Below are 24,605 nucleotides of genomic sequence, written 5' to 3'. Positions count from 1 at the left end.
AAACTGACAGCACTCATTGCAGACTAAACACTTGATGCCTTGTCATGGTGCTGGTGTTTGTATCATGGTATAAAAATGTGATGCTCCCATTGCGAAGAATATAAAAAACACTTTGGTGGACACAGAGCTCTTTAAAACATCTTGAATGCATCGTCTGTTTAAATAAAATAAACAGCAATACAACACTTTTGCTTACATTCAGAATGAAACCACAGTGAGAGTGAAGAAACCAGACTAAGAATCTGGCCACTTTGTTCAGTACTTCAATAGGACTGAGGTTCAATACCCAGCACGAGTGAAAGGATGGAAAGGGTGTGAGGCTATCAATGCAGTGCCATTAAGTTTTGGCCAAAGGTCACAAAAGAGGCCAACTCTGTCCTGAAAGCAAAGAGGGGTGAAATAGGAAGCGTGAGCAGAGCACAGTTCTGATGATCACTATGTAAGAGCAGCAGAACACAGTCCTTCCTGGGGTGTCAGTTGGCGTTAGTATAAGACGATGATCGGAGATGGAAACCAGAGGAGGGTAAGCATAACTAGCTGACTTACAAAAATCCTGAATGCCTCTCTCAGACCAGAGGTCAGCTCTATGAAAACCCTCTCTTCCCATCCCCCACCAATGACCCTATAAAAACACCCACACTAAAGACCTGACACTTTTTTTAAACAAAAGCTGCCCCCAAACGCTCCTCCCCTTTGCCCCTTTCTCTCTCCTGCTCTCCTTCTGTTATGGTTATCTACATCTCTGAGAACAATAAGGCCAAGGCAGTGGAGCCTACAGAGGGCTGGAGAGGGCCACAGATGTCTGCCCCCGCCACCAACCCCCATGTTACATTCAGCCCTCACTTCTGTTGGTAGACAGCAAAGGGGAGGCAGGGTGTAGTGGGTGGGTACTGGTTGTGGTGGTGGCAATGGAGGGGTGGTAGGAAGAAATGGGAAGGGGAACTAAAGCTATTGTTACCATACAGCTATAGATTACATCACTTCACTGGCCCACAGCTGCTCTCCCTTTCAAAGTGCAGAGGAGGAGAGCAGCCAGTATGTTATGGAGAGAACAGTCAGTATATTTCTGCCATCCTCAAAACCCCCAAGGATAGCTTAGTAGACAAAAACACAAAAGTAGAACAACCTGCACATCCACGCTACCATGGCAGATACACTTTTGGATACCATATGAGGACCTTTACTACAAAGCACGCTGTGCATCTCCTCTACACTCGTTCACACAATGAGCTGCCCTCCTCATCAACAGGCAGAGTTGGTATTGATCTTCCCTCAGGGTTTTCTATTTACAGTCTGCTGGTTAGCAGGGAGAGCAGGGAGGGTGTCTTCCAGAAACTTTACTCAGCAACCATTGATTTGCAATTAAACCGGGACCCTGCATTCCCCCATCAACTCTGACTCGCAAATGCCTCAGACAGAGGGCATGCGTACACATCATAGTTTCATGGGATTTTATGTCCTCAACAGCACTGAGTGGCCATACCGAACCAAATGGTGGCTGGTATATTTAGGGAGGGCTGAGATACTAAAAGGAAAACATATAAAAATCTTGGAAAAGTAACAATGGACAATGATCCACACATCTAGCAAGACAGAAAACACATTTTCTGTTAGTGTCCACAAACTACTGACTGACACAACATATACTATAATCCGTACTCACTGAACAAAGCATACTGACATCAAGTCCTAAGAAAAATTGTCAGCCTAATGAAAATTATAAGAGCTCCACAATAATTTGATTTAAAAAAACTGTGCGCTTGTTTAGTTATCATCAAACTGCCCTTAGAAAGTATTAATTTGTTCGTGCAATTCAACGGACACAAGCTTTTTACCAGTATTTGTGTTGACTTTTTCCCTACTGGCAAGTGCTCAATCACTATGTTTACATGCACACTAATATTCCACTATTATTCCCAATATGACAATATTCTGAATTTGATATGGGTCATGTCATCACAGGTCATATGGGTTGTGTAAACAGCAAATTCTGTTTTCCGAATTTAGCATTTTCCTGTTAAGACATGTGGGATATGCTGATAATATCCGAGTTTAATAGCATCCCTTGTGCGTGCATATAGCTCATTCAAATATGTTTCTCGGTTGCAGTTTTCATCGCAGTTCATGACACACAGCCCCCTGTCTGTTTATGATCGGCTCTACGCGTTGTCATGGATACGTTGTACATAAACCAACTCAACAACAGCGTGCAAGGCTGGTGTAGAGAGGCTTGCCCAAAGGAAAAGCCCACATTTCTGGGTGGAAGAAGAAACACACCTACTTTTAAACATTACTAAAGGTTTGGATATCAACAGGTTTTAGATATGAGCAACTATCCCAATGCAGACCTTTTCAGAGAGGTCGCTGAAGGAATGAAAGAAGGAGGCTGTGTTCGCCGCACAGTCCAATAAGTCAACACTGGTAGAAGCAAAATGACAAGTGGCTCCAGACGATCGTTTTTCTTTATTTCGACATGACAAACGACATGTTAGGGCACATTAATCGGAGTATGCAGGGCTGCATGTAAACAGTAATATGAGTGGAATATTCATTTTCTTTAGCCATGTAAACAGCTTAGGGGGAGTGTTGTTGATTTCGGAATAAGTGAAAGAAACAGAATATCTCGTGCATGTAAACGCGTGACTGTGACAAATCTCTGAATATGGAAACATTACTTTCAAACCCTCTACTGAGCATGCTTGTAGGCAGGTTGACCAGGCCAGGCAATTGGCTGAGCAGCATGGTCACACTCAAACCAGCTTTGAGCGCTTGAGTACTACTGCATAATAAAAGTAATTTAAGTGTAGTGTATATAGTGATGGGAGTCTGTCTGTGGCAAAAAGGGTTTTACCATGGAACCAACAGCAATTATAGGTTCGCAGGTGAAACCTCTACCACTAAAAGACAGCCAAAGCATGAAAGTAGGAGGATGAGTGGCTAAAACAGTCAGCAGACAGGCAGTGGATGTCACGGGGTGTGGTGACTCTGTATCCCAGAAAAGACAAGACATTCCCGGGACAAACAAGCAAAGTGCTGGTTTGGCCGTGAGAGCAGACAGCAGAGTGCACCAGAAGGGGAAAAGAGCTGAAGAGAGACAGCAGAGGAACAGAGCAGACCAGGAGTTCCAACATGGAGACAGGAGCCATATGTCAGCACAGTTCAATTCACAAGGGGTCTGAGAGGAAAAGTCTGCAAAGGCAAAGTCTCTCTCGCTCTCTCTCTCTCTGGTTTCTGCCTGTCGTCCTGCTTTCTCTGCTTGGTACTAGTAGCATTACATGCACCGCCCATCCCCCCCCCAAAACACGCACACACCCACTCTGCTCCCTTCCTTCTACTCTGCAGAGAGACGTGCAGGTTGGAAGAGGAGGGCCAGGAGGATGAAGTGGCGTGGGAAGGGTTAAGTCCAAACAGATCCATCTGCTTCCTCGTCTGTCCTCCTGGCTGGCTGCTGGCCCCAGCCCAGCTTTTACACAGCCTGCAGCCTGACGCAAAGCGTAAACACATACACGCAACTGGACTGCACACATCAAAAACCACAATGCTGACAGGTTTGAGTATTTTCGCAATGCTTTTTTTTTTAATATAAAAAGTGAAAGGATTTCCAGATGGCCTTCAACTAGATACTCATGCCCCAGGCCAAAGACCTGGCCAATAAATTTAAGTGAACATCTGAGAATGTCTTTAGCATATCTCAACATTCACACTACACAAACTTAGAGCAAAAGCACGTATTATAATCAGTGGAAATATTTTAAGAGGAAATGGATCACACTATAAAATTCACATATTTCGATGTTTACATGCACCGAAATCTGAGTCCCCCAACAGGACAGGAAATTTTCTTTGTGATATTATACAGTGGTACTTTCTATACTTGTTAATGCCTCACTACCTAGAAGGGAGATATTTATCTTTTAAAATAGTGACCACAGCCTTAGGTGAGAGGGTAACACTGACCGCGAGAAAGCAGCCTGCGATTTGGACACAGAGTGAAAACTACAGCACGCAATTTCTCTCTAGCTAATGTTTCCATATTGACAAGCATGAATACAGATCTTATTTTTCACCTTGGCTTCCTGAACGAGCTAGCAAAGCAACATCCCCAGGTGAAGTACATCTGCTAACATCATCTTGCAGGACAAACAGCTAGTCTGCTAATCAGCTGTAGCACTTTGCAAAGCTTAACCACTTACCTAAAAATATTAAACGTACATCTAAGATGTGAACGTGTGTGGTTCACCTTTTGACATGTCCTTGGCTGGTAAGCCACAGTCACCCTGGCCAGTTTGTTTACATTGTTTCTCTATGCTGCTGCAGGCTCAACTGTCAGTCACATAAACTGGCCAGCCCGCTCAAAAGCCTAGAGGCTAAAGGACTTCTGATATTCTCAAACAACATTTTCCTCAGCACAATGATTCAAGAGTACAGTTAAGGCCTTTGCGGAGGTTGATGTGGACTGGACTGGACTGGACTTTAACACCTTAACATACTGACATGTTGCTTTTGGTACAACAATGTAAGACAGCATGGGTAAATTCAAAGATTGAGCATCCCAGCTCACCTAATTAAGATGTGCTTTTACTGATAATGACCTGACATAATATACAACAACCTGCGTGCAGCGTTTATCTGTGGCAATAATGCAGGATGAATCGTCTCTGATTATAATCACACTGAATTTGAGAGTGCACGTAAACAGTGAATGTCGTACACTTCTAATTTGCTTGCCCTACTTCTTTGTGCAACTATAACACAGTGAATGACGCTACATTTAAAACTTGATGGACGTAGCAAAAAAAAACAAAACAAAACAACTCTGCATATGAGCACTATTTCAGTTAAAGGCCTTCAATGAAGTGGATATACATGCCTGGGCCCATCCATACACTGTGCACAGCCGGACAGCTGCAGGGAATCAAAGGCAAGAGCACAAAGGGAGAGGACAACAGCATGCACTGCTGCACACACCCTCATAAGAGTATGTTGTCACTGAGAGGAGAGGTTGTCTAATGGAGGAACACCAGCGTAGGGAGAGGCCCAAACCTGCCGAATCCTCACAGTTATTCCTTTCTTTTTAAACGGCTCAACAACGAGACCTGCTTCTATGCAGTGTGCTGTAGTAAATTTGGGATGGTGAGGTTAACACAGTAGGACTTGTTTAGGCCACTGATGTTGAGGTGTGTGTGAGTGAATGAGAGAGAGACAGAGAGGCAGAGAGGGGCATGCAGACTTACAGTATGTCAGACAACAAGGTCAGCCCATCCCGGGAGAGGTGTTGGCTTTCTAACAGAGTACAGCTACTTGAAACCAAGGTCACTGCTCTGTGGCTGTGAGAGGGACAGGAGAGTCAGGCCAGACAGGGACAGCTTTGCCACATGGCCTATGTATAGGTTTGAGCTGATTGAGTGTGTATCCCTGTGTTTGTACGTGTGTGTGTGTGCGTGCGTGCGGGCCTTCAAATTGTTGGAATTCAGATCACTGGCAGAAAATAAATAAATAAACGAATGAATAACATACCCACGCCCATTCAGGGCAGAATTTCCTGAAACCAGATGCCTTTCTGACATAAACAAATCAGTCCATTATCGCTGCCATTATGGCTAGAAACTGTAGTCGGGATCTTAGCTGCTCTCATTCAACATTTAATAGCCCTTCTCATGGTTGTGACTACCTTCCTAGAAAAGGAGTTCTATTGACTAGTGCTGTGCTCTAAAACAGCCAAAGATTAGAGCAGAGTTTCCTGTAGAAACTCAACACGATCAAACACATGGTTACGTTTAGCGATTCGAAGTAGCTGCTAATCCAGACTGAGCTCTTACACACTCATGTAGAGTCATATAGGACTCTATGAGACTATATAAAGCTGTATGTGTCCCTTTGTTATATTATTCTGCTGTCTTTGGTCTTGATCATCAGCAAGCATCAGCAAGGCAAAGACGGAATGATGAGAAGCTGTTTACTTTGGTAAAATCTGACTCTAGAAAACTATGTTTACAGATCTGAATCAGCATTGCCTCAGTTCCACTGTATGGTTAAGTCAACTCACTTTTTGTACCAGATGCTTTTCTCAATTTCCTTTTCAAATGCACACAGTGCCCTATAAATGTAGGCGGGAATATTAGCTGATAATCATGGTGACGCAGCGTGAAACTGCGATGACATCATCTTCGAAGCGACACAGTGCTTGCTGCTCGCTCTGTCCAGCTCATGCTAGATCCATTGGCAACCAAACAGAGGAGTGTCTGCCTTTAATTTGACCACAGCATGCTTTCGTGGGCTTCCATTTTCTAAACCCTGGATTGAGTGAATCAAAAAATATGTGCTCGCTATTGCTGGTAGCGTAGTGACAATTCTCTGACTGATCAGTGGTCTTCTGCGTATTAACTCCACCTTCTAGTATCGGCTCAGCTCGCTTGGAACGTCACCTGAGGTGGTACCAAAAAGTTATCATTTACTATCCACGAATTTGGCAAATGGAAAACCAAACAAGAGCGAGTCAAGCTGAGCTGTACTGTACAGTGGAAAAGAGCTATACTGTATGTGTCATTGCTTGCATGATTTTCAGTGAGATCTGAGACCCACTAAGAGCTGGAAAACATGAGTAAGATTTGTATTTGCAAACACTATCAACAACACCCAGCGTTTGTATTAGTGCACAACATCCACAGGGGCTGGATGAGGGCTGTTGGATGCAGCTGGATGATGGTTATTGGATGGACAAACAAAACCAAACTATGTGAGGAGGGAGGGCTACTTCAATGTTATCTTATCCTCCCCCACCTTGGACAAGGGCCTAGCAGCTCTAAAATTAGCCGTCACATCTAAACACAGTCTTTGGTGTAGCAGCTACTCTTTGATGGGAACTTGGCTCATGGCTGATGCACTGAAAGCACACTCAAGCCCATCTCCAAATACAGAGATGAAGCCAAGATAGTATACAAATGCAAACTAGAGACACTCAGTCCTTGACTGTCTACATTTTTACATTGGATTAAGTGATACTGAAGTTGCTCACAACAATAGAAGAAACTATATATCATAGATCACCAATATTATGTGTAGGGTTGGGAAATAGCATTTTTAAAAATAATTCCAGTGGAATATTATAATGTTATTATCAAATTGTGTGAATGTTTTTTGATCAATATGACTCGTGTGACTCCATGCAAATGTAATTTAAAATTAACAAAATGGGGCACACAGTAGCCCAGTTGCGTAAGATGTACCCACAGCAATAATAAACATGCTGTTGCCATATTATGCTTGATATTGAAATATGTAATGATACTGACTCCAACCAAATCACCCATTCTGTATTTGAACAAAGTACAACCAACCAAAAAAACTCCAGTTCCATGACAAGATTCCTAAAAAGATAAATTAATCATATGGGTGAGCCAAACTGCAAACAAAAAATTCACAAAAGAGCTATTGCACATATATAGAAGTGATGTTTAAGATTCATTACAAATACACGAAAAGACGGGAACGCATATGACTCAACAGGCACAACAGACGGTGACATGAAACAGGCTACTTAAAAAAAATACAGGGTTCCAGTAGATGATGGAATAAGTAGATAGTAGAAAACACGGCAATTCATAGACCACCAACATTATAAAGCAGCAGAGAGTCTAAATCAGTCTAACCATCAGGTACAGATCCTGTTTGAGCGTGCGTGTATTAACATGTACTTAAGCTTGTGGAAAACAGTGCCTGGGAAGCAACCGTGACCTCCCAGCAAGAGCAGGAAGGGAAAAAAAAAATCTTGATGAAAGCAAACCAACATCCTGTGCTTATGACTGCAGAGATATTACTATATTTATCTATATCTGTTTAACCACATTATTTATATTTATATTTAGATAGCAGGTGGGTGAGTGAAATGTTTACAGTATCAAAAACTGGTGGCTATACTTTTCATCGTACACACTGCCACGAGGTTTTTGCAATAATAGATGGTTTTTATGACCCTTACATATGCATGCGTTTGAGGCTTTTGGTTCAGCATGCATGACAAACTGAGCAATACGCTGAACTACCCTACTACATTTGAAAAATGAAATATACAGCTTAAATCCTGTTTAATATAATGTTCTCAAAGCCACAATAATCAACAAGGCAGCCCACACGATGCAATAGGCAACATGCTGTCTGGGCTTCCCACCCCGAAACCAAAACATTGTACTCCAGTGAGACACACTGGGAGGCACGCTATGCTAAGCTAGCTTGTTGCAAGATGGTTAGTAACACCTTTACCAAACCAGGTCTGGTGTTCAGAGCCATTTTGGTTTTGCTGTGAATTATGACGGCGATGGCGAGAGAGAGTGGGGGTTAAAACAAGCTGAGCCAAAGAACGAGCCACCGCACCGCTACAGACTCTCCAGTGGCTAACCCAACAGCACAGTAACATACATGACCTCGAGCCCGAAAGCACGATCTGCTGTGCAGCGACACACTCACTTTTGCAGATAAGCCAGCAGCATACACATGGTTACATAGCACACACACCCTGCTAACCAAGGAACGAGGGCCGCTGCACAGCTATAGCCTCTCATTCAGCAGCTAACAGCAGCTAACGTTATCACAAAGGACACACCCACAGCAGTGAGCAGTAACTGCTGGCAGGCTGGGTAGCCGCTTTGGCAAGAATGACTTAAAGGTATGTTAGTGACGGCTATTTAGCTTGTGTTTATTTGATTGTGGCATTTAACAGAGATGTTTATTCATGTATTTGTTAGACTGAAAGAGCTAACAGAGCTCGTGGGACGTAGAAATATTGCTGCCGACACACAGTGGGCGAAAGAAACAACACTGACAGGATATACTCTGATGTCAGTATCAACAGTTTATACATAGCTCCAGCGCTTTGTCAAGCATGCATTTAGGCCCACCCAAAAAATCTTGGAAACAGAAATGATGAAAATGCCTTTACTGCGACTATCTCATAATGAAACTCAACTTCTGATCTGCCAGTTAAATGCTTTTAATGTGAAGCTGCAGCAGTAGGAAATGTTTAGTTAGTATTGGCAGTAAGTTAGTAAAGCGCTCTACAGATATTGAGTGCTATCAACGAATACCTTTCCTTGTAAAATGTCTGGTGAAATTGGTAATACTGGTGTTATCATGTGTTTCACAGGCCTAGCTTCGTGCCTCTGACTGTTTGACCACCCGTAACAGGCTTACAGATGCGTTAGCATGTCAAAAAAGTCAAAATGTATAGAGATGACCCCTAAAAGTCAAGTGCCAGATATGCCAAAGGAAACTGGCATATCATATACTCACAAATATTTTTCAACGAAGATTCAAGACACCACAACTGGTATTTGGGACAGCCCATTTACATACACACATACACAACTGTTTGTGACCAGTATTTCAAGACATAAAAGCAACATGTCTAATATACATTTACTATGATTATAGGCATGCCAATAAATATGTCTTACAAATTTAAATTACAATCAGAGGAAACAAACATGTTTGCCTCTGCTCGTACTCCAGACAGCAAGTGTCCTCTGGTGCTGAGTTACTTTCCTTCTTTGTCATTTCACTAATCTAGTCCTTTGTCATCTCTCAGCAGCAAAATTCCCAGCTCCTCAGAGGGAAACATGCCGAAATAAAGCGCAAGCCTTGGATTCGATGCTGCAAGATGTTGTACATAAAGCTGCTGCTATTTATCTTTTTCACTCTCACGCCTACAACTTACTTCTACTCACTCAGAGTGCTAACTGGTCTGAACCTCCATTACACAGAGCACACCGGCCTCCCACTCCCGCCATGCTAACAGTGGCAGACTGCCAGGTGGGGAAGAGTATGTGTGTGTGTGTGTGTGTGTGTGTGTGTGTGTGTGTGTGTGTGTGTGGTTGAAATGCACGGGACAAACCATCTCATAACCTGTCAACCTTAAGAAATTTGACACAGGGCTTTAACACTTCTCAAATGAACTCTAACCCTCTGAGTCACCACCGGCCGCGATAATGTGGAGCCACTGGGCAGGCAGTAATGCACAGTGCTGCATTCCCTTGCTTCCCATCTCCCTGAAACTGTACGACCTATGGCAGACCTCAAAATTCCTCGGCCTAAGATGTGAGCTCCCTCCCATTCAGCTTGCTATTAGCGTATTTCTCCGCACTCTACGCCACAGTGCCTCGCCTGTTCCCTGCAAACAGACTCCTTCTATACGGCATCAGTGTGCAGCCTGCCTAAGGGGGAGGAGGAGGAGCAGCAGAGGGGAGGAAGAAGGGAAGGCTGGGAAAACAAAGCCTCTATAGTCGTCTCTCCAGCCGGGCCAGGCCGAGCCGCACTAGCGGGGGCGAGTTATGTAATGTGACTGGCAGGGCCCACTTCCCTGTTCAGAGCTGCTGCACACACTAATCCCCACTGAGGAACAAGCCCTGCTTTGGAGGAAGAGGAGGAGATAGAAGGGGAGCTGTGAGGGAACCGGTGGAGAAGGTGTGATTACAAGAATTTCAGCCTTTCATCTGCACCAAATTGAACACACAGACACCTCCCCTCTCAGCTCCTCTGCTAAAAGATAACAGTCAAAAATGATATCCGCACTGCTGACGGCTGGCTATAGCATGGAAAGCAGACACCAGTCTCACCAGACGATTTGTTACAGGTAAATAAAAGGTGGTTATAGTTCACACGTGGCCTAAACCTTTAACAGATATGTATAATAATTCTATGGGCTAAATATGGTCGTCACATCTGCAGTGTTGATTTCATACTGGGGACTCAATAAAGCATCCGGTGAAGACACTCATGTCTGGTGTGGTTGGACTTTATTCAGTCATGTTATAAAAACATAATGCTTATTATGCAACAGCTTAAGTACTACAATCTTATTCAAGCATCTCTGCAATAGAGAACACAGAAATTTATGTGTGAAAGGGCCTCTAGACACCACTAATGTCTACTACATTAGTATACTGTAGTGGCTCTATATTCACACGTTCATACTGAGGCAGCGCATTGTCAAATGCACATGAAACCAAGATAGGGAGGAGGTAGACAGATATGAGGCATGAACTTAATGATGCTGAGAGGAAGTGACACCAAGACAGACCATAGTCAAAGAGAAACACACAGAGAGAAGAAAAGGACAAGTGATTACGAGGCACCCAAGTCAGATCCGCTAACCATGGAGACCAGGTAGAGGATTTAAAGCAGTTAAAAATAAAAGTCTGATTCTGATTTACTTAGCTGCTTGCCTGGAAACCATGTGACTGGCATCACATGAGGAGAGGGAGGAGGAGAGTGGCAGAGGGTTTGTGTGTGTATGTGTGTGTGTGTGCGTGTGCGTGTGCGTGTGTGTGTCCAGCCCCCATAGGCACACACGCACACAGCATGTACTCCACTCCTGGCACCATAATAAGCTTTGTGATCAGTTTCCTTGGTTTCCACTGACAGTAAGCAGATATAGGCAGCTCGGAGAGGTAAACAGTAGCAGCTCTTTCTGGTGCACAGCCACAGGCACACAGACACAAGAGAGTCGGGTGGGAGGAGGGTAAGAGAGTCAGAGATGGAGGGAGAGAGAGATGAATTTGTGCAGAAGAAGAGGGGGATGAGCCAGTGTTGCAGCTGTTGTTTAGAGCTCTGTATAAATAAATAAATAAACAAACAGATTTTCCTGTTAATTTCTTCCATTCTATTTTGATCAGAAACTATAGATTTTTATGATCCTGTGATCAATCTATACATTTGTCCCTTTTCTCAATAAACATCTATGCTAAATGTTGTGTGTATGCAGTGTTTACTTGTTTTAAGTGGAAAAGTGCAAAAATGATACTGTTGTGGAAATACAGTTGTGCACAAAAATGCTAATTTAAGTTAAAACGTAACATAGATGATATCTGGCTATAGTAGCTGCCTCAAGTCACAACAGTCACGAAAAATGTGACCTGAATAGTTGCAGTCTGTGCAGATCTGCCACAGTTTCCAGAAGTGACGTCACTTGTGACTCTCAAATTGAGAAATCACATCTACAAGAGGGACAGACTGAAGAAAAATACTGCACACTGATCTGAGCTTGGTTTGTTTGTTAAAGATTTCTCTGGCTACTAGATGTCAAGCTGTGGAAGTCACTTAACAGTCTGTGGGTTGTCCATGCTGGGTAGCTAACTCTAGCTAGCCAGCTGTCTACAAATATCAGGCTGACCTCTTATCAGTGCAAACAGTGGAGCACATGCAAAATATGTCTGTGAATGAATGACGACGCCCTTGCATGTGGTTAGCCATAACCCTGTACCGAGTACTATCAGAAGGACACCAGTCAAACAATACAAGCATTCGATCCTTTTTGCGCCGCTGGTCTGACTCTGGACCGCCCTGACTCCTAGCTGGATCAGCAAACTTCCAGTTGCTACTGTTTCTGGAGCTTCTCACCTCTGTCAGTTAAACAGCAGCAGCCACTAACATCCAACACAGAGCCATTAAATGGTCCCAACAAACTCACACATACACCGAAATAGCTCGACTCTGTCGTTAACCCGTTGATAACAGTTAGATGATGTTTGCATCACTGTTTGCATTGTACTTTGCTTGAGCAGCACTACACCCTCCTTTTTGTGGTATTAAAATGTCCCATTAAACTGGGTCTGCATTCACAATCTAGAGTCAGGGATTGACATGAACATTCAGCTCTTCAGATACTCATTCACTCATTCACATTTTTTAAGGTTTTAATGTTAATGTTTGTTTGTTTTTGTAGAAATAAAATATATACATATATATACATATATATATATATATATATATATATATATATATATATGTATATGTATGTGTGTGTGTGTATATATATATATATATATATATATATATATATGTATGTGTGTGTATATATATATATATATATATATATATATATATATATATACATATATATACATGTCAATAAATATATTATTTGCCATACATTGGTTTATTTGTGACAGCCCGCCACAATATCAACATTGACCGCCACACATTAATTTTCACTTTTTTTTAAGATTATTTTTTCAGCGTTTTGCCTTTATTAGACAGGACAGACCCAGAGTGAAAGAGGGAGAGAGGGGGGACGACATGCAGCGATGGGCCTTCCCGCGGCTGCTGCGGCAAGGATAAAGCCTTTGTACATGGGGTGTACACTCCACTAGGTGAGCTAGTGGGCACCCTGATTTTCTATTTAAAAAAATAAAGTAAAATGGGTCACATTTAATTTAATTGTAGATCAGGAGAGCTACAGAGACAGTAAGTGAGAGTCAATTTGCACTCACACAGTGACAAGGCTACCTGTTAGTCTCACACGGCTAACGTTACCTAGCGGTTATTAAGGAACTTGATGACAAAGTTGAGTCGTTTCAGTGTTGTGAGTTTGTTAGGACTGACAACATCTTGTTGTCAGGTGCTAGACACTTCTGCTGTGTTTGCTTGACTTAACCCCCCACCCCACCCCAGCCAAAGCTTTGCATATTCATCGTTTACTACCACTAAAGCTCCGGAGCCTAAAATAAGAGGTATTCTGGACAGCTTCATCTATAATTTTGCATAATCAGGATTTTCAAATCAGCGCTACAGTCACATTAACTAACGAGAAGATATATTTGTGCGTGTGCACCGCATGTGTGAGTGAGACAGAGAGAGGGTAATGGAGGGCTTTAGTTGGACACATGCTAGTTCTGCACTACAGAAGCTGTGACCTACTTTTCACAGTCTCCAACACACATACACACACCCACATACAGACACACAGCCTCTGACAGTCTCTGACAAAGGGACAGGAAAGCAGAGGTTAGGCATGCACTAAGCCCCATTCTTAATACATGCATTCCAGTGGATAGAGCTCAATGCTGCTGCGCTTTCAGCCTGCCTGTTGGTACAAGCAACTCCTGCACACACAGCCTCCTGCATGACTGACAATAAAGGGTAGAGCCTGATGCTTGGAGTATGTAAGCACACATGTATACAAGTACATCCAAGCACGGACAGTCTTTCTTTACTCTGGGTTACAACTTAAAACAAACAAAAAAAAACACACCACGCAAAACTGGTCGTTTGGTTAAACAAGAGGAACCCGAGTTGCCTGATGTTTCGTTATTGCAATGATGTCATTTACGAAGCTAAAGAAACTACAAATGCAAGACAAAGTAAAGGTCTTCACGTGTCACATGGGTGACCCTAACATAAACTCTATTTTACGAAGTATTACGGCTTCAGAGGAGCCACTACTCCTCAAATGGTAAAGTTGTGTATGCTCCAAAATGTATACAGATGAAGGATGATAAAAAGAAAGTGGTGCAAATGTGACGTTTATATCTTGTGTTACTGCGTTCACAAGAATACCAACACACACACACACACACACACACACACACACCCACACACACACACACACACCCCATATGTACTATGACGCCAGCACAAACCGAAAGGCCAAAAAAACACCTTTTAAAAAAAAAAATGCTTCACTAATAGCATTTTAATGAAAGCTGCCTTGAAAGGACAGAGCATCAGAGTGATGGTTATATTTCTAATAAGATATTATTTGTCAACATACCGATTCCATGGCTGTGGGAGAATGTCAGTGGGCTAAAATCCAACGAGAAAAACACCTGCCGTCTTGAGTCCACAGAATCCTGAAAAACAAGATGAAAACAAGACCAAGCATTAATTACAAGGACAGCGCAAGCAGTTTCACATTCCTTGCGACGGATGGGTATTGGAGTGGATGCGGAGGGTCATGTTTCTCTTCTCAGGATCGGTTCATCCACAGTTCTCTGGCAAACTGAGAAAGGCCTTTGGAAGAAGAGGATACAGAAGAACTGACGTGCAGTAAGGCATTTGGTCCCCTTTTCGTTCACTCGACCCAACAATGGGCACTCCAAACCTTGGCTTTATTTAATATAACCCAGCTCTATGTGGTCATGATGTACCTGAACTACACATACAGGTTATGTTTACCATATTCGTGGGCTGATTTTTGGCTTACGCTGTACCTGCTAATAACCGCCTATAGTAATGTAAACAATTCAAAACAGTCTTTTTTTGTTGCAGAGCATGAGAGCACATGATAAATGGTACCAGATGTACATTCTGTATATACAAAATAGATTCAACGCAGCCCTAATGAACAGCATATATTTTGTGGTGTGTTGCCAAGAGATGGAAACACATACATTTATGAAACCAACAAGAGGATTAGTAAGGAACAGCTCACAGCTACAGGTATGACTGTATATCTGCTGAGGTCCATTTGTGTCAGTGTAACTGTAAAATTATGCTTTCATTGCTAGTCCTCAGTTGATTTGGAAAGCTTATGCAAGTTCCATAAATATGTCAACAACTGACGCTTTGCACCAAATGCTTTTTCAATTGGTTTCGTACTGAATCTATCATACAAAAATCTGATTTCAGTGTCACTTTGAATTAATAAATGGCTCAGAATTTTGTGTTGAAAAGTGCAGCTAAATGCTTCTGTTGTAATGTTCATTGCACCACCACAGTAGTCAGCAAGTTAACCTACTTTCATGTCTGCTGAACTAAGAAAAAAGGGGCAAAGCATCCCATATCTGGAAACTTTTACTTTTTGAAACAACAATTCACTCATTTTTCTAGCACAAAGCCTCTGAACTAGAAAGTAAAGATCAAAAAATTAATGAAACGGCATGATGACATTTCTGGTACGTGACATCATGGCCAGAAATGCAATTAACAGATTTAGTGAGAAGTTCATAAGTTTGAGTTTCTCATAGCTTAAATGTAAGCCAAAGTTTTATTACAGAAAAAGAGCTTAAATCCAGGGATGTACCAATGACTTTTTCATCACCCAATGCAGACTTAGATACCCAAGCTTCAGCCCCTTTCACACACATGCACTGCAAATCTGAATTTATGTAGACACTACCCGCAGGAGCTGTATGAGAGAACCCAAATGTCCAAAATCAGTTGGATCAGACATTTAACGGATTTACCCTGCTAGCTCCCTAATTTAAAGCCTGTGTAATGTCCGACTGAACAGTTGCGCCTTGCACAAAATCTCAAGAAAACAAACTTCTGAAGGTGAAGAAGGAGGGTCATTTACACGATGACGGCAATGGAAATGTCAGACTGGAGAGATGATGAGATTCAAAAACATCTGTTGGCGAGGGCAGAAGCCAGAATCTTCGGACAGATTCAAAAAATGGCAAGACTGTTGTTTATGACCAAATTACGACCCGGCTATGTGACCGCGTCATGTCCTTCCTCCTGCGTGCTCTACCCAGGTGCCACCTCTTGCATAAACCAAACAGAGTATTTCAAGTAGGTGAGAAGGCTTCTAAAATAAACAATCTCCTGTTGTGTGCTACATGTGTGAAGGGGAAAATCCAGACAAAGTCTGGACCTGTTTTTCTGGAGTTTATATGAGGAAATGGCTTTAGGATACCTTGCTATTTCCCCCAAATTTAAAGTCTGTAAACCTATCTGTGACTGCTTATTATTGTTATAAAATGTGTACGATAATGCAAGGCTTTAACTATGTAAGCATCGACTTTTCACGCTAGTAAAGATGTTTGCACACATTGTCCTTTTTAAGCTTTGGCAATTCTAATGATTGTGTTAAGAAGGTTTATGCAAATATATTGTCAACAAACAATCATCACTTATAATATTTAATTTACATATTATATTGCATTTATCTGTGTCATCATGTTTGACAGATTGTAAAAGTAGCACATACACAAAGGACTCCATAAGTCAAGGAACTGACTCAGTAATGTTAGTTATACAGCAAGGTTACTTAACATTTTCTGACATTAACCACCAGATAAAACCACCAGACTGCATCAGCAAATCTCTGGGTGTATTATGTTTGGTTGCTCTCTGAACATTTTCATATCTAGTCTGCAATAAGCAGCCAAATGGAGCACAAGAAAAACAAACCTAACCAGGTAAAGCTCAGTGTCCAGTTCAACTCATGTTCCTAACCTTTCTAGCTGGTCGCCCTTCCCCCAGTTCCCTGCCAACTATGAGGACAAGGGTTTATCAGGATTTGGGAGACAGGACATGGGGGTGTATTTAACAGAGGCCCAGTGCTGGGCTAAATTGGTGACATTCCAGTGATTACAGGGACTCCCCCTCAATGTGAACCCACATTTGCTCCATCAAACTGGCTTTAAGTCATCACAGGGGGGGACTGAGGACCAACAGTCAGTTGCAACTAGCTGTCAAATTTAAAAAGATTAAAAAAGACAGTACTTACAAATAACTGGGAATTTCATTATACCCCAAAGTCTACATAAATATGTGTGTGTACATGTTTATTATATGTAAGTTTCTTTACATCTCTGCTACAAGATAATATCAAAAGCGACCTGTGTGGAGGGTTTTACAGGATAGAGTACAAAGGCTGAAAGTACAGGCAGGGTGGCAGGTGCGTACGCGGGACAGGATTAAGGCCAGACCTCACTGGGATGGCCTAAGTGGAAAGGAGGATGATGGTTAGATGCGTATTTGTGTTTGTACTGGAGTGGAACCTGCGGGGCTTTCCCAGCGGGAAGCACAGGATTGACGGATTGTAATAATCCAGCCAGGAAGCAGAACACTACCCTCCCAACAGAGTTTTGGATACAGACAATCCCCCTTGATGATCACCTACAGAAACTGCCAAGAGACACAGTTTTAACCAAGAACTGAAAGCTATAAAAAGCCTGGCTACACCAGAGAGCATATCACTGAAAGCCAATCGAGAAACTTTTGGTCAACCAAGGTTAGTCTCTTAATTATAGCATTTGCTAACACAAAGACACAAACCATGGAGCTGAGAAAGGAAAAATAACAACAGTCAGTATTTACTGTACAAAGAACATTTCTACGATGACAACTGTCTGAAAGAGAAAGGGGGGAGCTGTTTTAAGTAAGAAAACTGATCACCTATACTTTATTTCAGTGACAATTTCACAGGTCTTCAAAGCCTCATACAAGTTGCTAATGGCTTAATACTGCATTTAAAACTTTAATATTTTTTTATTAGAGAAAATGACGAAAGGTTCTGTTTAATCTCTCTAAGTTTTCCTCCTACAACAGAACCAGACACTCACTTGCCAGTTTTTCATTTTACTTTACAAAACCTTACATGGCAATATACATCACACTTAAGAAAGCGCTCTTCTTCATGGGAACAAGAAGACTACATACAGGACACATTCCTCTGCCCACAAGAACTGAGATGCTGTGGATAACACTACCAATAGCCGAAGTACAGGACAAAACATCAGGAGGCAGTTGCACCAGCTCTTTGCAAGACCAAAGTCAGCCTGTTTAAAATGAACGTGTTTACCAAGTTTGCAACGTCACAACTGGGGGGGCTGTGTCTGAAAATTTCTGCAGCTTTATGAATCTGGCAACACAACATTTAGTCCGACTGCGAGGGTGAGAAAGGAGCCAGGGTTTGAACATCTCCCTGAAGTGCCCTCTTTTCATTCTTTACACAACACTTTGCGTGTGTACAACTAAGTGCATCACTATGAATGCCTTCCAAGAGAAACTGTCTAAAAATGTGTGCCTGTATTTAAGTGCCTTGACACACCAAGCCGAGAGTCGGCTGTTGGTCAATGTCTGGCCGTCAGTAAGCATCTGTCGCCCTAGTTTTGTAGGTGTGTCCCATACCACTGGCACGAGTTGGCCCTTGTCGGCCCTTGTCAGATGCAGTTTGACCGATTCAGCATTGGACCCAGCAGAACCCGTCAGTGAGAGAAATAACTCTTATTGGCAGTTCAGCTCAGTGCACGAGAAAAGAAATGGAAGTGAGGAAAGCAAACAAACAGTCAAGAGGGCGTGAGACCCAAACAAACTTGTTACGCTAGGTTGTGTAGGTAATGTGCTAACTGGGGAACTAGCATCTTTAATCCGTCCTGTCGGTCTTCCGGTTACCCTTTTCTAATAGCGAATACACACTACTTCTGCCTGCTGGTATGGAGAGTTATTTGCTCCCACACTAAGACCCAGGCAATGTAAGGTAACAGAAGAGTCTGCCTTTGTCGCCATTAATTCTGCAATGTCACTTTGGTGTGTCTCAACCTTAATATCACGTCTCCCCCTCCCTGTGATGGCCTGCTTTTTATTCCACATCTGGGAGTGGCCATTCAGAACACAAATGCACCTTCTGACAATGTAAATCAAGCATTACCTGACCCTTTTATGAAAGGATGTCCCGATCATGTTTTTTTTTTTTTGCCTCCTATCCCGATCCACGTCATTCAATATTGAGTATCTGTCCATACCGAATCCCGATCGGATACTTTTATTTTCCTTGATAATACAGCTGCACAGTGCAAACTTCAAGTACTTTAAAGTTATTAATATTAATACAGTGAATAGGTTTGATAATTAATTGGCTCTGGAATGCACTGAGAAAAAAAACCCATGCAGATTGATGCACAGATTACATTAATAAAATTATAGATGCATTTTTAGGCAATTCTGAGCAACAAGCAGAAGAATTGGAAGACATTTAGGAATTTAGCAACACAATCTGCCTTTTGCATTAGCTGAGGCTTGAACTGACAACCTCTGAGACTAAGAATCAATTTCTATCTCACCGAGCTAATTAGTCAGTGACAATTCATGTGTAGCTTCACAAATTGACTAAGCCAGACGTGCAGGTTTAGCAGGCGTCCATGCATGGAAAAGCAGATTTCAAACCACTGTAAAAAATTCAGTTATCGAAACAAAAATCTGAAAATACACATATTGCATCTAGACAGCATGGAGATGTTGGAAATTTGTTTGTAACAATGATTGATTTGCTCCATAAGTGAAAAACTGATGTTTAAAATTGCCATTTTTACATTGACTCCAATTGTTCACATTAGAGCAAAATTCAAAATGCTGTCAAAAATTCAGTTTTTGAGATAAAATTCTGAAATTTGCCACATCTCATCTACCATGACTCTAGAATTTTTGTCATTTTTTTTCATGAACATTGAAGATCTATTTAGCAAGAATTTGCATGTATATGTTTACAGTACCGTTTATAGTCAAACATTTTGATGCACTGTAGGCTCAATTTTTGATAAATCAAAAATCTGAGAAACATAGTTTTTGTAGGACAGTCTGAAGATGCTCTGTGGCAAGTTTGGTGTCAGTTGAGCAAAAATTGTGGGAGGAGACAGGTTTAAGAAGTTTTACAGTTTTTGGGGGAAAAAAAAAAAACAGTGATGAACTTCATATTTTTTAATAGGTTTAAGTGTACAAGAGTTTCTTTAGTATTGGGGCTACAGTTTGATGGAAGTTGTGAAGTTGTAGCACGTATGGTTGATTTGTTATGAATTTTCAAATTTTTTAACTTTAGACGCTTGCTGTAGCGCCACCATCAGGACTATTGGCTTGAGTTTACAGCTGAGGACATCTGGCATGAGACTGGACCTTTGTGCAAAGTTTGGTGAGTTTTCACCCATGGGAAGTATGAGTTCCTCGGAAGAAGAAGAAAGAAGAAGAAGAAGAATACCTAGGATTACAATAGTGTCCTGGCAGCTTAGCTGCCCAGACCCTAATTACTTGTATTGGCTCTTTGCTCACGTTTGCTCCAGTCCTGAGTGTCTGCAGTGAAGCATGAACCATGTAGCCTATGATAAAAAGCAAACTACAAGATACTCTCTCACAGTGAGCTGAACTGAAAACAGTACACATAAATTGATAAAAAGTTTAATTACATATATAGTCTTATACTGCATTTTGCTGTCCCTTATTGCGTGTGGTGTTTTGCTGCACGTAGTGCTCAGCTCTCACTCTTACACAGTGTTGATTAAGGCTGCACTCATTGCGTCGCTGTGCACGAAAGCTTTGCCTGTGTGACAGCTGACACAAAACAAAGAATCGTATCGGGCTCTATGTAGCTTTATACAGCCGGTCCCTATCATTAAAGAATGCCATGATAAGCCCCAATACAGATCTTTGAGATCGGATCGGGGCTTTTATCCCAAGAATGTAATCTTTGTATTTATTCAAATAGTAAAGATCTTACTGTCAAACATCCCAGTAGTTAAATTACCTTTCTACAAAATGCACACATATGAACTGAAAAATCACTATAGCACTGTTTGCCTCTTGGCATGCAAATTTCAGTTGCACCCATCAGCATTAATGGTGGAACCAAAGCTGTGTTTAGGAAGAAATTTCCATCCAACCCAATATGCTCACAGGGTTGGAGTGGTTGAGCAATTGGTAGCATTGAAGGGCTCCTTAGTAACGGTTGCTTCCTATCTAATTAGCTTTGACTAAACTACACCAGGAGAGAATGAGAGGACGACACATGTGTGGCACGCACACAAAAACTGCTGACAGGCCACATTTACACAAAACATCAGTTACATCCTCAATCAGACCAGTCATAATAAAAGACGAAAAATGCATGTGCAGGTGGGCATGAACTGACACGCGATTTAAATATAAACTTTACAAGCTATGTAATATTTGTGCATGAGACTATGCAGTGTAGCTGATGAAAAGTTTAGAGGTGAAAGGTCTAACTCCTACCTAGAGTTGAGCTTCACTTAACCTAGTCTTGTGTCAAAAACGCTGCCTCCACACTACGTGGAGCTGAGGCCAAACATACAGCATTATCATGCATAATTACAACAAATTTCTAGTTCTGCATCACCATGACAACATGTCTGCATATTTAATTCTTTTGCATGTTTACTGGACATGTCCTTGTTATCTAACAGTTGAAATATCAGCAGTGCATTTCGGTGTGCTTCAATAAGCTTAAAACAATAGGACAGGGAGACTGCTGGTTTCATGTGCATGACCAGTGGTGATACATGAGGTTTGTGTGTGTGCACACGCATGTGTGCAAAAGAGGCAGACCTCCCCCGGGTACAGTAGGATTAAGGAGGAGACAGGGGCTCCAATACTGGCTTTGGGACACAGGAATCTTTTGTCCTGCTTCTCTGTCATTTGGCATCTGAATACAAGGAGAGCTTCCATTTCAACAAACTGGTATCACTGTTGCAACTATATAGGAAATCTGGACCATACAACACAGAACACACCAGTGTGACCCCCCAGGGCTACAGAGCACCTCTCTAGTTGGTCCTGCATCTGTCTGTCCTATCAGAGAACAGATCAGAGCCAGCCAAAAGGCAACCTGGAACAATAGCACTGACCTCTGTCTGATTTCATAAAGCATGTCTCCTACACATCACGCTGGGAGATTCATTCACGCTCACACGACTGACACAACTGAGCTGCGCAGTCTGCGCAGCTCAGTTGTAGATCATCTCTTACAAAATTCACGGGCTATCTGAATTTTATGGAGTTCATATGCAGGACACACTAAGCATGGGATTAGGATGGTTGCCGCTAGTGTAGTCACAATACTGGAATTTCTTGAAAAGTATCTATATGCAATGCCATTTTCGATACCAGGGGTAAAATTGACACCGACGGCATACAATTTAAATTTTTTTAAAAGATAAATATATCAAGGCTATAACATGACAACAATGACTGTCCTTGTCTTGATAAGCAATAGAGAACAGCAGAGTGACTGTAGTAATAAGATGGGCATTGACACTGTCTCAAGTCTTCAGAATCGACATGCATCAATAAATCAACATTTCTGACAACACTGCTTGCCACAAACTAACATGAAGTGTATTGGGCTTAATAAAACAAAACACATTTACCCAAAGCAGCCTGGTTATAAACTATAAGTTATAAGTTGTGTTGCTAGCTATCCAGAAAATTGCAATGTGGTAAAAACAAGCGAAATCACATCGATGGAAATTAGTCTTGTCTATGAAAAAAATGCCGCCCCCTTATTTATTGGAGTGAGGCCACTCTACTGATGTAGTAGAGCTGCCAATGTGGAGCGCTCCAGCATAAAAATGCAGGGCCTTTTAGCAAAAAAATGGAACATTGCACAACTTTTGTTGAAACGCCAGTGGATGACACCAGCAAGGTACTGTGTTGGCCAATAAAATGTGTGCAGTTGAATGCTTCCAAATGCTTTGTAACTCAAAGCTGATGTTTGTACTGTTTACCATGCATTCGTTGCGACGACAGATAAAATAATTGCTGCAGCAATGTTCCAAAGCAGTAAAATCCTTCCTGATAATACTATAAACAACTGTGCAGTGTTTTGCCGTCTGACTGGAACTGATGAATCTATTGTACAAACATAACTTCCTAGGTTGTTATTTTTACTGTCTCATCAGTACCTGCAACAACACCCTCCCATCAACGTAGCCCCTAACATTATTTTAACACAGTGATTCCTAAAACACTACTTTGTCTTTTACTGACAGTAAAGTGGATCACATGCAAGTCAGGGTCTATATTCTTTTAATCTCACATCTTATAACAAAATCATAAATTTGTCTGTGTCAATGAATAAAAATAAATGACATAACTAATCTGTCAATCCACATTAAAATAATAACAATCCACATTAATGCCATCATTTTGTCAAAGCAATGTGCTATTGAATCATTGAAATTAGCTTTTTCAAATTCATTACTGACGTCTAAACATAACTTATGAGTACCCAACTAGCCTTAGAGAGAAAAGTAAATAGTAAATGAAGGGGCAAGACAGTTGAAAAATGTTTATTAACCAAATATATGCCATTAAATGTCTAAATCTGCCACAAACTAACAAATTTAGACTGTTTCACGTCATTGTAACAAATGGAGCTGCAAGATTAATCGTTTAATTGCCATTGCCAACTATTGCCAACTACTTTGGTGATCAATTAATCTGCGAAAAGGCAAAACTCTGATTCCAGCTTCTTAAAAGTCAATGTTTTATGGTTTCTTTACTCTTCCATGACAACAAATTGAATATCTTTGGGTTGTGGACAAAACAAGACATATGAGGATGTCATCTCTGACTATGAAAAACAATGAAACATTTTTCACCATTTTCTGAAAGTTTACACCAAACAACTAACAGATTAATCAAGAAAATAATAAATTAACAGTTAAGTTAACCATTAGTTGCAGCCCTGGTGACAAACCTCCTATGGAAAAATACCTTGATGGTAAAATACTGTCTAAATGCAGCTACAGTGCTTATACTATCTAGTGGGTTTGGCTGTCACTGGAGAGCTCAGTGATGGTTCAGTGCAGTGATGTCGATGAACCCACCCCTACATTAAGTCTGAGCACTAAACCAAACAAACAATAGGAAGCAACAGCAGCTCGATATAACAGCCTGGGCTCGGCCTGCAGTATGTCAAAGCATCAGGTATCGGAGCTTATTGTAATATCTTCACTAATTAGATTCAGTCATCTGCTCTTCTATGCTCAAACACTGGAGGGGAAATCTGACACTGGAGGGTGTGGGGAGACAGCTGGGGGGAGGGAGAGATGGGCCAGGGGGAGGAGAGAAAAAGAGATGCACACCACACCTCTCCTCTTCAAAAACATCTACATTATTGATAAAGCCTGGCTTCTGCAGGGAGGGACCACAGCACACTGATCCTCCATATCTCCAGCATGAGCAACCAACACAGACAGCACACTGCCAGCCCGATCCGAATCAGTTGATCTAAAAACACACTAGTGCAAGATTAAGCATCAGCGTAGAAGACGGCAATAAGAGGTAATAAAAACAAATGCAGGGGAAAGGATGAGAAG

The 24,605-nt window shown here is 41.7% G+C and overlaps 1 protein-coding gene across 2 annotated transcripts in view; it reads right to left on the bottom strand.

Moving 5' to 3' along the window:
- The window catches only part of ankrd11 (ankyrin repeat domain 11), a 117,283-nt gene that overhangs the window by 68,405 nt on the left and 24,273 nt on the right, over positions 1-24,605 (bottom strand). For both annotated transcript variants that reach the window (XM_033625933.2, XM_033625942.2), the window contains exon 2: positions 14,543-14,621. The gene's annotated coding sequence lies outside the window, so the exon portion shown is untranslated. The remainder of the gene's footprint in view (positions 1-14,542; positions 14,622-24,605) is intronic.

Source organism: Epinephelus lanceolatus, chromosome 2, assembly GCF_041903045.1.
Source record: "Epinephelus lanceolatus isolate andai-2023 chromosome 2, ASM4190304v1, whole genome shotgun sequence".
Lineage (NCBI taxonomy): Eukaryota > Metazoa > Chordata > Actinopteri > Perciformes > Serranidae > Epinephelus > Epinephelus lanceolatus.
This window is presented reverse-complemented; position numbering and strand designations above follow the sequence as displayed.